The 14998-nt window shown below is 39.3% G+C and overlaps 1 long non-coding RNA gene across 1 annotated transcript; it reads left to right on the top strand.

Annotated features, from left to right (window-relative positions):
- Positions 1-234: 234 nt before the first annotated feature.
- LOC120557891 lies at positions 235-6185 on the top strand. The gene is made up of 3 exons (XR_005639033.1): positions 235-261; positions 2952-3038; positions 5805-6185. It is a non-coding gene; the product is annotated as an uncharacterized LOC120557891 (long non-coding RNA).
- The last annotated feature ends 8813 nt before the right edge of the window (positions 6186-14998 follow it).

The raw sequence follows: 14998 nt of genomic DNA, 5'->3' as shown, positions 1-14998 counted from the left end.
GTTGAAAGTCAGGCATTATTCATACAGTATAACATTTTTGTATGTTTCTGTTTCCTGTTTTATTTTGGTAGTCTGGTTTTCTGTCTTGTCTTGTCTAGTATTACTTCCTGTCTGTTGTTTTTTTTCCCGCCTGTCTGATGTCTTTCACCTGTTCCCCAGCCCTAGTGTCACCTGTTCCCTGTTACCTCATTACCCTGTGTATTTAGTCTCTGTGTTTCCCTTGTCTGTTGTCAGGTCATTGTATTTTCTGTTTGGAGTTCTGTGAGTAGTCTACCTGTTTGTCTCAGTATTGCTGTTTACTGTTTCCTGTATTCCTGTTTTTTTGATTGCTACTTCATTTTTTGGATTACATTCCCTGCTGTTTTCTGGACACCTTTTGTGTATGGACTTTCGTTTAATTAAATATTCAAGCTTACCACATTTCTGGCTATCTCTGCACTTGGGTCCAATGTTCTCTGTAACTGTGACATGCATAAACATTTGGTGAACAGACTTTATCTTTAACTTTAATTTATCATCTCACATATGGAGGAAAATTTAGGGAAATTGCTGCATAAAGACCAAAAACTTTGCAAAGAATCCCATTCAATAAGAACAAACATGCGACCATTAGTGACCATTCTTCTCATGTCTAAATAAACATATGAATCCAGGGTATGGTCAGGATTTCCTACGATGTGTAGAAATGTAGTTACATTTGGTAGATTTGTCTGCTGCTCCAATATTGATTATATTATATATATTACATACTATAGCTGAAGTAATCAAATTCAAAACACTTCATTTGTCCCTCCCACGGCCAATTCCAAGGCAAGCAAGCATTCAACAGAGAAATACATTTAGACAAATTGGAAAAAACAGCACATACTGTACATAAAAGATATACATGCTCCACATATAATTATTTTGTGAGAGGCTGTATGTACAATGGATTTCTCTGGCAATTGGCTGGCAGTTATAACTGACTAAGGCTTGAGATATTATAAAAATGTAACTAGACTCTCACTTTAATGAGACAAAGTGCACATAGGAAGAAATTGGTCCGTCCATTACAAAATGGAATCGATGCAAAAGGTTTCTATTGCTGGACTGTTCCGTGGCCATTTTCTTCAAAAATGTTAGTTCCTTTAAAGGTCCAATATGTAATATTCGTACTGTAATAAATCCAAAAATGACACCATTGCCTCATCAGATATTAAGGAAACATGTTAAACTGAAATACTATCTTTTCTGATAACAATGCTAATGTCAGTATTTTTTCTTTTTGAAATTTACATTCCGTGACGGAATTTATGTTTATGTTTTGGTCTGTGGTTGTTATCAACGGCCCAGTTTGACAGCCAGGCCGGGTTGCCAGATATACCTGTAAAAACGTAAACCCAGCGCGCTACAGCTGTAACGTTGTTACAGCCATGAAAGCAGCTAACAAACGAACAGGATCAACGGAGATAGATTCTACCGGACCTAAAAAAAAAAAAAAAAAAATAAACGGCATGTTTCTAACAGTTGCGTGACCAGAGACGTAACAACCCCCTGGTAAATATTGGAGATGTATTTGAAAGATGGAGACAGCTTAGATCCCAAAAGGACGCAGAATTGGCTTATTTCCTCCTGAACAGGTAAGCATAGCTTCAGGCTAATTTATCACAGCCACTAGGGACGGGCATTTTATGTCATTTCAACATTTGTGTACTCGCATTGAATTATATAGCTAGAGTACCCGAGTTGGTTACTCGCAAAAACAATTGAGACACAGCCAGTAAAGTGATCCCGACTGGTCCTGGCTAACGCCGCCATGCTAACCCTGTTAACTGCTAACGTTACTGGGAGGACCAGGTAAGCGGGCCATGGCTGTTTACAACGTGTAGTTCAGCAGCTGGAGCCGACAACGGGGAGTTATTTTAAGCCACGAGAGGGGGGCTGTAAATCGGAAAGAGAGGACTGTGAGTTTGCAGTGTGTTTAGCGATTGTTGCCGTAATTCTAAGCCAATGAAGTGTGTTCCGTCGGCAAGGCAGTGGTATTTTTAGCGTTTCGTATTGTAATTCTAAGCCGAGGAAGTGTGCATGACTGGCGTGTGGAGAGGACGGTGAGGTTGTTGTGTTTTTAGCGGTTCATACTGTAATTTTAAGCCGAAAAAGTGTGTCTGTCAGTTGGTTACAGAGCTCCGCGTGGTGTATCTGTGGCTCCGCGTGAGCACGGGCTTTTATGACTGTCGATATAGCCAGCATAACGTTAGCTACTCCGCTGTGCTGTGGAGTAATGTCTGGCTATTGGAGACTAGCATCTAACGTTAGCTACTCTACTATGCTGTGGAGTAATGTCTGGCTATGTGAGACTAGCATCTAACGTTAGCTACTCTGCTGTGCTGTGGAGTAATGTCTGGCTATGTGAGACTAGCATCTAACGTTAGCTACTCTGCTGTGCTGTGGAGTAATGTCTGGCTATGTGAGACTAGCATCTAACGTTAGCTACTCTGCTGTGCTGTGCAGTAATGTCTGGCTATGTGAAAAAAGCGTCTAGCAACATTGTTGTGAATGCTGCGGTCTCAGCCTGGCAACCCCCGTGAACTTCGAGTCTGGGCAGGAGGGGGCGGGGGAAACGACTGTCCAGTATTTTGAATTGGTAGTGCAGTAACTATTTTAACCGCTAGCTGCCAGTATTACATACAATATTACATATTGCACCTTTAAGGAAACATTTTTTGTCTTTAGGGTTTAAGTCAAACTTGAGGGAATGTCAACTTGCAGATAAGCAGTGCGACAAATATGTTTGATTAACCTGATACCAGACGAGAAGGATGTCTTGATTTTTAGGTATTCAATATTCCAAGGCTTTATTGATATTGATCAGAGACTCTGAACACATTGACAAGACATTCAATGAAATGAATGAAGACTTCTTAGGCAATGATGAATGATGAGTGAATAATGATGATCATCCTACATTTCAGAACTGGCTGCCCTGACAGAACTATTGCAGCTCCATTAGCAAAAAAAGGAGATGACGTTAATCGAGAGTCCACAGCATTTATGTGAAGGTAAATGCCGAGCAGACCAATAAGAAAGGGTTAATGCCCGACGAGGTGTCCATTGTCAGATATTAATGGACGACGGCGAGGCGTAAACGGTTGCCTCCGCCGAAGTCCATTAATACCTGACAATGGACACCTCAAAGGGCATTAACCCGCTTATACCATGGTCACTTGCCAAATAACATATTTTTAATACATTAGTTTATATTTTAATTTGTTTTACAATCGAAATCTAAAGTTTATCCAAACAATAACTCTTGTTTCCCTGGTTACGCCTGAGGGTTGGACTAATACCTGGAACATTCATTCCCATCCTATAAGGTTCTTAGGCAACGCAAACGTTGTTCACTCCTCCAGGAAATAGGTAAGACCTTAGATACGACTTGCCACCCTTAGCAACGGGAGATATTTATAGTCCGCTCAACTGGTAGAACCCTTCAGATTAGCTACGAGCCAGAAAGCTAATGCTATGCTAGCAAGATCCTAAGTCAATAACATTGTGTACAGTTGGCAATCAGTAAAGATTATTTGACAGTATGTTGAACAACAAGACAAGCTAGCTATCAGCCATGTCATTGTCCCCAAAGCAATATAACAAACAATTTTATCCGCGATGTGTAGCTAACGTTACCTGAAGTACCGACCTGAACAGTGAACGGGATGTGAGATAACGTAATTCGCTGTGAAACAAGCGTTACATGGTACCTGCTCAACTCGCCTCGACTCTACTCTACTCGCCTCACCTCGACTCTTTCATTGCAGATTTTAGTACTGCCTCAGCGTGGCTAGTCGTCATAGCGGCGCCGCAGTAAACTGCTGTGACCCGTTCTCTTAATACATCCATGTGTGACCTAACGCGACACACACACAGAATGTTGAAGGTGTGTTGTTGTTGCCACAGCCAGAAGACACATTTTGTTTCAAATGAAGCTGGAGGCAGCAAAAAAAAACACAGACGGCTAAACTATTTAAAAATGGCATGTTTGTTCAGGACACCCCCATCTGTCGCTTTCACGTCACCTTTTGGTATCAGCTCAGCTCGCTTGGAACCTCGACTGAGGTGGTACTAAAAAAAGTACCTGTTAGCAGGTACCAAGTACTTTTTTTCGTAATAGAAAACCAAAAAAGGCGAGTAGAGTCGAGTCGAGTAGAGTCGAGTAGAGTCAAGTAGAGTCGAGTAGAGTCGAGTAGAGTAGAGTAGAGTAGAGTAGAGCAGGTACCATGTAATGGAAAAGCACCAAAAGTAAGTTCAGAGGAGCAGTGTAACTTACTTCTTGCAGCGTGTGTGTTAGCGCCATCCTGTGGTGTTCAGAGGACAAAGTTGGAAATAACAGATCCAACATTTCCTTCTTGTTTTAATGTAGCGCATTCATTTAGAACAGTAAACAGTCAGGTTTACCGGAACTCCTTTATGGACACCCTGCAGCCAATCAGAATCGAGTATTCACCCAGACCATGGTATTAAAAAGCTTTAATTCACATTATACTCCAAATAATTGCCTCTCTGCCTGTCAATACATACAGGCTCTGCCAATTTTTTTTCCATCAAAAAGACAAATTTGTTTGTTTATTTCATTAAGTCTTCTTTATTTCCTTCAAATAAAAATTACATATTTCTTTTAGAGTCTCTTCTATAATTTGCCAACAATTAAGTTACATCATCCACCTTTGGGACGGCCAACTTTAATTGTTCTTCCAGGAATTGCATTTCTGGTTTTGTCTTTGTTATCTCAAGAAGGTTAATTTCCATTTGGAGATTAGCTTTTGCAGTTTACTTTTGCAAATGGATCTTGATAGCTTCTTACCAGGCAGTTAGGAGCAGGTAATATATTTTTAATTCAAAACATTATTACGGCCCACTACTATACAGGCCAAAAGTTTGGACACACCTTCTCATTCAATGTGTTTCTTTATTTTCATGACTATTTACATTGTAGATTCTCACTGAAGGCATCAAAACTATGAATGAACACATATGGAATTATGTACTTAACAAAAAAGTGTGAAATAACTGAAAACATGTCGTATATTTTAGATTCTTCAAAGTAGCCACCCTTTGCTTTTTTGATAACTCTGCAAACCCTTGGTGTTCTCTCAATGAGCTTCATGAGGTAGTCACCTGAAATGGTTTTCACTTCACAGGTGTGCTTTGTCAGGGTTAATTAGTGGATTTTTTTCCCTTATTAATAAAAAGCAAAAGGGTGGCTACTTTGAAGAATCTAAAATAGAAGACATGTTTCATTTTTATTATTTACACTTTTTTCTTAAGTACATAATTCACACTGTGTGTTATCATAGATGTTCATTGATAAAGAATGTAATCAGTCATGAAAAAAAAAAAACGTCATTGAATGAGAAAAGGTGTCCAAACTATGTACATGTATATCCTGTCTATATAGTATTTCAATTGTAGTGTTAGTTTAGAGTCTGTGGAGGTATAATATATCGATATAAGGCATATAATATGAGGTAGGAAATAGTGGTGGAGATTATATCCTGTTTAGACCCTTCTCTCAAAAAGACCAACATGAAAATCACACTGGAGTTGACCTCATTTCTTATTTCATGATCCTCTACTTTCAGTATACACTGTCCAAATACTTAAATAAATCTGGCAAATCCTTCAAATCCATAAAATGTCTCTTCTAAAGTTTTATTCTTAGACCTCATTAACTCGTTCAAATTGAATCATAATGGCTCCCTTATACCCAGAACATTTCAGTCTGCTGTTCCACAAATTGACTCTCACATAAATATTGCCTCCTTTGACAGGGAGAAGGAGAGATCCATAATGCCCCCAGTCTGCCTCGTCTAGCTGCTGTGTCTATCTCAGCGGTTCGCAGGAGTTTGACCGTCTGCCTGCGGATGATACGTGAGGGTGTCCCGAAGCTGACAATTACATCTGCCAATTGAGTCAGTTGTCTGAGCATGTGCACGTCTCTGCTTACCATTTAATTGGCAATATATAGAGTCCCTTTCAGGCATCTTGGAGGAATCATTTGGTGATGTTACTGGTGATGACAAAACACAATAAAGACACAATAAAGATCCTGGCTTACAAAATGAAACAAAGGCATAATCTCAATCCATATATGATCTGTAGAAATCAGTAACCTGTCATTGCAACCTTATTAAATCCCAGGCTTGATGGAATCGACTATCTTGTAAGTCATTTTAGCTGAAGGACTTCATAAGAACAGTACAGTGCCGTGTCCTTCAACACTGTATCAGCCTTTACTGCATTATTTAGATATTGGCATCCTGCTCTGACATGGTACACCTTTGACACAAGTTGCATTTTTTGTTTTTGAAAACATCAAGGTATTGCCACTGTGGATTCTTTTTTTCATTTTCACATCTGTAGTTTCTGCCAGGCTTTTTCATCTCCTGGACTGTTAGATCACTTTCCACCAGGGATTAGTCCAGAGATGAATCGGATAGTTTTTTTTTTCCTTCTCTTTGACCACATAGATCTGCTGATACCATGAGGTAATTTGAGCTTTTCAAATATTTTCTACGTCCAACTATATTAATTAAAACGTCAAGCAATTTTGCTGATAAGTATCACAGCATACACAAAAAGGAAGAAGAATTATGACCAATACAAAATCATGTCCAGTCACTCAAGGTTGGTTACAAAAAGTGATAAAAAAGGCCTTTAATAGGGCAAGACATTAAATATACACCAACGCGTGCCGGCTTGAGCCTTCCTCAGGGTGTGTCACTTCCTTCTTCTTCTTCCTTTTTGTGAATTGTATTCCCTTGCCCATGAGCACCAGTGATTAAAAGTATACCAGAAGCGCTCCTGCCACTTCTTTCTTTCATAAATAAGTACCACAGCATGCTTGATATTGTTGCTTATCAGAAAACCAGAAATGTTCCTTGATTTTGTATAGAAATGTGTTACAGAGCTTCTGTAAACTTATTTCAAGTTAGTATGCAAGAGTGCAGCTTAAACTCAGGCTTGAGCGATAACATCCAACAATGTTTAACTAGTGATAAACAACCACCTGCCAACCTGTTACTTCTCTAGCCACAGAGCTCTGGTATGTGCATTTTAGTCAGTAGCCATGCCAACCACATGCATCTAGGTTCGTGCCTTTCAGAGTAAATGACATGGAATAGCAAGCAGCACAATCCCAAGAGGCACATAATGAAGTTGTTTGTATGTAGTAATACACCAATGAATGCACACATTTTGTATAATTTTGAGGGTTGTATAAGGTTGATGTTTGGCTTGGTTTAACACAAGCACTTAATCACACGTGCGCTAATGAACCTGTGCTCCGCAAGGCACAAGTACGCTCAAGTGTGGTTCAACATCCAAATGCTGTTCTTGTATTGATCATCTATTTGCTTTTGTGCTCTGCCAAGATCAACATCAATATCGTCTCCCTCTCACACACTTAGGCTATGTTAGATGGTGGCTAATCCAGTTAGTTGAAGAGAAGTCATCAAACAGTATAATAGATGAAGCTTGTGTTTGATCAAGATCACTGCAACATATATGTAATGGAATCTTGATCTCTGATATGTATAAAAAAATGTTTAATACCTATTTAATTTGAAACTATTTATTCCTTCTAGGTTGTTTTTTTATGTCATCTAATTATTTCAGTTTATTTTATTTAAAGGCAAAATGTCTGAAGGAAAACTGCAGCTTGTAATCGTGCTACTGACCATGACGTGCTCTTTAATGTAAGTCCTGAAGTTGTTTTTCTCTTCATCCCCGACTCGTCTGGCTCTCAGCTTGCCTGCAGTCGAGGCGGCAAATAATCTCCCAGTCAATCTACCTCTGGAGCTATCTCCTACTGCGTTTATGCATACAGCTGCTTGCACTTACATTTCTCTAAACGTTGGCTCTTATCTCCGACTGTACTACACAGAGCACAGATCTCCATTCCAAACAAGTGAACCCAAAAGGTGTAGGAGCTGCTGATGTTTGACCCCTGTGTTCCTGGCTAGTTAGAGTTACAGGGACTTGAAGCGATATCAGGATGTTAGTACAGCTCTGTTTCCGCCAACACTGAAACAAATGCCCATAAAATGTATTTAACTTCATTTCATTTTTGCAGATTGAAAAATATCTTCTAAATTATGTAAAAATGTAGGGAAAAGATCATTGATTACATAGGTATCCACCTCAATCAATAGGCGATATGCAGAAGGGGTACCATTACAATGAAGTGGACAGGTCTGTATCACCATTTTTTTGTCATTATTCTTTGCAAAGCTGCTAAAGCGCTGTCAAACTGAGCAGGGATCGTAGGGGTATCGCAATTTTGAAGTCCTGCCACGGGTGTTCAAGTGAATTGAGGTCTGGACTCCAACTTGGCCACTCCAGGACATTAACTGTTGTTTTGAAGCAATTTTGGTTTCCAAGTTCAAGTTTATTGGCTTTATGTTTGAGGTTGATGTCTTGTTGGAAGAAAATATGTTCCCAAGTCACAAGTTCTTCTGCAGAATGCAGGTGGTTTTCCTCCAGATTTGTTCTTTTTTTTGCTGCAGTCATTTTACCCTTCAACAAGCATTCCACTAAACATAGCATTGCTATTTAAATAGAACCGCCTTCCGCTTAATTTCATTTCACAAAACAAGAACTGTAGTTCAACGTTTTGTCGCCACATCTTGAAATCACTTAGAAAGGGATCCATTTGTGGCCAGAAATAATTACAGTAAACAATTTCTCACCATTTTCAATGCACATTCTGTATAGGCTTGTGCATATTTTTTCAAGACAAACTTTCTTATCCTATCCTCCAGTTTTAAACGAAAACATACAGAATATGTCTCAGATGCAGGAAATAAACAGCATGTGAATGCCCATAGAGCACGACAGTGTGGTTCCGGAAGTGAAAATCCCATTGATTTTCTCCATAAGGATTTTAATTATTAGCCATAACGTCTAAACCATCCAAGGTAGACTTACCACGAGCTCCAAGGTTGTGAAACAAAGGTTTCTGCTCCTGTAGGAGCCACAAGTCCGTATGATATCAACGTTGTTTTAAGAAAAACACGTTTTATCCGCGGTGTCATGGAGAAGTACACTATCCACAATCCTAAGCGTAACAGCAACGTCTCTGATTGGTGGGGCTCACTGTTACCAATGTTAGGTTATTGGTAAGAAACATTTTTAGTTAGCGAAATGTTAGTGGTTTTAAGGTATGTAACGTTACTGGTGCAGTAGTCTATATCCACAACGTTTCACTTCCGGGATTGCTCTGTTGCCGACTGAAATTCCGCTGGATTTCACTCATATAGGCCGGATATCCGATACCTTGGGCTCCCTTTGTGTTGGCATTTTAAACTCTGGTCGATTTATGGTGACTATACCTTTTCTCAGATCTCTGCAGGGTAAATCCAGACAGCTAGCTACATCATCTGTCTAATCTGAGTTTTCTTTTGCACGACAAAAACAACTTTTGAACGTACACACGTTCCACAAAAACAAGTCCTTTCCCGAGGCTATTTTGCAGCCGCCCTGCGGCTTCTTTCCAGTGCCTAGCACCGCCCATGACGATTGTGATTAGTTTAAAGAAATGCCAATAAACCAGAGCATGTTTTTCTCCCATCCCGGAATGCTGTGTGGACTAGCCAGACCCTCCTCCGCAGCGCTATGGAGGAAGGACTGGCAAAGTGAGACTACTGGTGCAGCAATAAGTCAGGGACAAAATCACTGGAAATGGCTTTTGTTTAAACCAGGGGTCTCCAACCTTTCTTCATCTAAGGGCTACTTTAAAATAACGAAAGTGGCCAAGAGCTACTTGCATCACATCGCTTACATTTATTTACACGACACACATAAGCTGAATGAAGCTACTGTTTGCTGAAATTGCAATACTCAAAGCTTATGGGAAATCTTAACTTCACGTCAAGGTTCATGACTATTTTACACTGCTTTTAGCCCACATAGTTAGCTCCATCACTGGAAATATTCCCATCAGGGTCCAAGAAAAATGTACTACTTTACACGTCTATGGCCCACAAAGTTAGCTTCCTCACTTTTAATATTTACTTTTAATACCCATTGGCGAGCTACTGGAAACCTGCAGCTATAAAGTCTGAGCAATAAAATAAAACACATCTTCTTTGTAGTAGCCATGTTTTTTTTACCACATTACATCTTAAAGCTCATGAACACTAGCCTAGAAATGTAGATGCACCCTAGCGGCAGCAAATGTAATTTGCAGCCAGGGTCAGTCTAGCAACTCTCTGTTGGCTTGCGAGCTGGAAAATTCTGGTCAGGCCAATCACATCGTGTATAGAGTCGGTGGACGGGCTTAACATAAGGACGGCAGAGTTTTGAGTTCCACGTGAATTCCCTGCTCCTTGAAAACAAATAAGATGGCTGCTGTTGATGGCAAACAGCGGTCTTTCGAATCGGCTTTAGCCGCGACTCTGGAATACTTGGAGTTAAGCACTGATGTGTTTGGAGTTTTGCCGACTGGATACGGCAAAAGTTTAATCTATCAACTAGCGTTGCTCTGGTTGGCTATGAGTGCAGAGAGAATTTGAAAGACAACCGTTTATCCCGCCCCTCGGATTGAGCCCTGCCAATGGTGAGTACCCAGACCCAACATCTTGATGTGGGTCTGGCTTGTCAGGCTACATGAACACACCATAGTCGGAAGAAGGACTACGACTCAAGTCGGGAAATGGGACCATCCGAGGAACATGTGACTGCAGCAATGTGACAGTCAGTGCCCACTCTGTGACTTCCTTCCTTCCCTCAATCCTGAGTACAAATATCTCACAGCCACTTCTATCTGTGCCCAGCAGCTCTGATTAATGGACACATCCCTCAGGCCCGGCAGTAAATGAGGACTCAGACCTATTCCTGGGACTTGCAGCCATCACAACCCTGTTTCATTTTAATTAAGATGAGGTCACAAGCATAAATAATACAGTGCTTTATTCATCTTTGCACCCTCTAAATGTCATTTTCCACTCATGTTTGCATGATATCTTCATGTTTCCCTCTCTTATTGAATATGTGTCTTTAGTATCAATAATCCAGTAACCCATTTTGTGAACTATGCCTTATTTTAAGAAGATGTGTTTGAAATGTGTTTCTATATCATTCCAATACAGATCTGTTTGAATATTTATGACATGCCAATTAATGCTTCCTCTGCATGACATACACAGCTTACATTTCCAGACATTTATCAACACGTATTTGTTCCGTTTATTGACGTCAGTATGAAGTTCAGCAAGAATAGCAGCAAGGTCATTCATCATAACCTTACAAGCGTTTTTTTTATTTCTATTAAAATGCAGATTACAAGCGCAGAGGACCCTGTTATGTTTTACAATTAAGTGTCTGAAACAATTGCAGAATTATAGACGTGACAAATTTTCACACACAAATCAAATACATACATGCACAATTATTACAAATCAAGGTTCTGCACAACATTAGGTGCAAACGAGTATGGTGTTATGAAAACATTTCTGGTTCATATCCTATGTTTTCCTCTCAGAGAATATTCCATTAAATCTGCAGAGCCACAAGAGCATCTTCTCAATCAAGAGACATTTTTGACCACAGCAGTATAGGAGCTACCTGCTGGATCTGTCATTTGATTTGAGAGGTTCCAATTATATTCATCTTTACATATCGATCACATTTTGAACCTTTACAAGAAAACATTTATTTTGGTAGTCAATTCAACAGCCGTGACAACATTTTGCTCATGTCTTAAACAATAAGGCAGATGATATTTTATTATACTTTTTATCCACTAATGAATTCTATTAGAACAAAAACAATGAATTCATCCTACCAACTGTCTGTATAGTCACAGACTTGTATTGCTCATGTGTCTGTCCAAAAACCTATTCAAAACCAATAAATAAGAATAATTGTCGAGTGAAAATTATTTTCTTTAACATATATATATAAACTTGTTTGACCTGATATTTTCCTCATGTTTCCATTCTCCAAATGGAGGATGAGTAAACTTCCATGTGTCATACAGCAGAAAAAACAAGATAAACTGAGCCCTTTTAAGCGTGTAAATAAGTATTTCAACCTTAAATCTAAACTCCAAATTGTTCTCAGCAAGACAGTGCTGTTAAGGAGAAAACAAACAGAAATGTGAAAAGTCTGTTGATTTAGCAACACCTCAGAGATCGTCTCTTAGAGGCTGAGAGAAAAAAAGTCTTTGAAAAATGTTAACATGTTGTAACATTGATCACGCCACTGCATATTTGAAGATACTTAACACACCCAGATTTGTTGTGTGATAACTGACTATTTTAATCAACTAACAGATAGCTGACATTATTATACATATGATCATATATACAGATGTAAAATAGACTGAAGAATCACATTCAAAGGTCATACGATACATATTAGCTATTACGAACTTACAGGATAAACCACATTTACATTTGAGTGAAACACGTTCAAATCCCACAGCACATAGATGAATTTCTGAAAATTAAAGTACAGTATTATTACTGTTTTCATAAGATCAACTGTTACATAAACCTCTTTGACAAAAAAGATCACATGCCAAGAAATATAAGTAACAACTTTAATGCCAATGGGGTGTCCACTCTGTATATAATTCTGACAAAATAACTGGATCCATATTGTGCTGTATGTCCCAAATAAAATGAGTGGTCCATTTTGACGATTCTTGTTAATATTTATTTAATTCTGTCCAAATAACCAGATCCATATTGTGCTGTATCTCCAAAATGAAATTAGTAGGGGTGGGGGAAAAAATCGATACAGCATAGTATCGCGATATTTTTCGTGGCAATACTGTATCGATACACAGACGCCAAGTATCGATCTTTTATGATATATGTGTTGGTCAGTCTGTCTGCTTGACAATCCCCATTTTGCAGCAATACAGTTGAAGTGAGATGAACAAACAGAGAAATATATCTTTTTAGATAAAACAAATGTTGACAAAATTTTCCCTTGGGGACATCATTTGAAACTGGGAAAAATTTGAAGTTGGAAAAAAGGTAATAAATTGCAATATATCGCAGAATATTGCAATATGTTTAAAATTGCAATAATATTGTATCGTGACGTAAGTATCGTGATGATATCGTATTGTGAGGCCTCTGGTGATTCCCACCCCTAGAAATTAGTAGTCCATTTCGATGAGTCGTGTTAATATTTATGTAATTCTGATAAAATAACCTGATCTATATTGTCTCCCAAATAAAATTAGTTGACTAATAAATTAAGAGTCTAAAGCCATTTTAGCAGCTCTGTAAGGCTGTACACCAGTGTTCTGCTAAATGCTAATGTCAGCATGCTTACACACTTATAATGACAATGCTGACATGATGATGTTTACCATGTTCACCATCTTCGGTTATTGTGTTATCATGTTAATGTTTGCTAATTAGGACTGGCATTAGTTTTGCAGGTATTTGGTCAATTACCAAAGTACTGGAAAGATAAAAAAAATTCGACCTGATAATGACTATATAGATAAAAAGTCAGAGGATCACAAAAGTTATTAACAATCCTCTGGGGACCATAAATGTCACATACATTTCATGTCAACACATTTAGGGATTCATCATCTGGGAACTGGGAATGTCCGTACGTACATTTTGTGTCAACTCATCAAGCAGATGTTGAGGCATTTCATTGGATATGTGAAAACTTTGACTTGCTGGTGGCAATGTAAGAACGGTGAAGGGATCATCCCTGTCATCAGGATTCATCCTATTGGGAACATGAATGTCTGTACCAAATGTTCATCAAATAGTTGTGATATTTCAGTCTGGACCAAAGTGGTGGACCAAGCGATCAACAGACCGCCATCTCTAGAAGTCTGCAGTTATACATCCCCTTTCTACATTACCGGACAAAGCAATTACAATTTGCCTCTCAATCACCCATTCACACACCGATGGTGACGATATTGCCATTCATGGTACTGGCCTGCCATCGGGAGAAACTTGGGGTTCAGTGTCTTGCTCAAGGACACTTGACTCTAAAGATCGCCATAGTTAAACCTCTTTGAAATATATATATATATATATATATATATATATATATATATATATATAAGTAAGTATGGGGTGGAGGAGGGTCGCATCGATTTTGCCTGAAATGACAAATGACAGCAGCAGAGAGGAGAACAGATTTAAAGTTTAAATGCAACAACGTGATAGCTCATGGAGATTGTGGCAAATCTGGTTGGTTTAACTGAAAGAGTAAACGCCCACATTCAGCTGACGACAATGCAGCTGATTAGGTTGGGTTTGAGAGAAATGTGAAGCATAAGTCTTCCTGAAAGAATTTACAATGAGCTTGATAACAAGCATCTAATATTTTAAAGGCCCCATGACATGGTGCTCTTGACATGGATGCTTTTATATAGGCCTTAGTGGTCCCCTAATACTGTATCTGAAGTCTCTTTTATATAGACCTTAGTGGTCCCCTAATACTGTATCTAAAGTCTCTTTTATATAGGCCTTAGTGGTCCCCTAATAATGTATCTGAAGTCTCTTTTATATAGACCTTGGTGGTCCCCTAATACTGTATCTGAAGTCTCTTTTATATAGACCTTAGTGGTCCTCTAATACTGTATCTGAAGTCTCTTTCCCGAAATCCATCCTTGGTGCAGAATTACAGCCACTAGAGCCAGTCCCACAATGAGCTTTCCTTAGTATGTACAATTTCTGCTACTGATGAGGAGAGAGGGGAGGCACGGTGGAGGGTGGGGGTGTGGCCTTGACCAACTGACACTTTGCTCGTTTAAAAGCCATGATGTCTCTCTCTCATGGGCGGGCCACATTCTCTGGGCGGGCTAAGCAGAGAAAGGGGAGGTTACCTTGCTCCTTATGACCTCATAAGGAGAAGATTCCAGATCGGCCCATCTGAGCTTTCATTTTCTCAAAGGCAGAGCAGGATACCCAGGGCTCGGTTTACATCTATCGCCATTTCTAGCCACTGGGGGACCATAGGCAGGCTGGGGGAA

Source organism: Perca fluviatilis, chromosome 4 (assembly GCF_010015445.1).
Source record: "Perca fluviatilis chromosome 4, GENO_Pfluv_1.0, whole genome shotgun sequence".
Lineage (NCBI taxonomy): Eukaryota > Metazoa > Chordata > Actinopteri > Perciformes > Percidae > Perca > Perca fluviatilis.
Note: the sequence above shows the minus strand (reverse complement) of the source record. Positions and strands in the feature narration are given on the sequence as shown.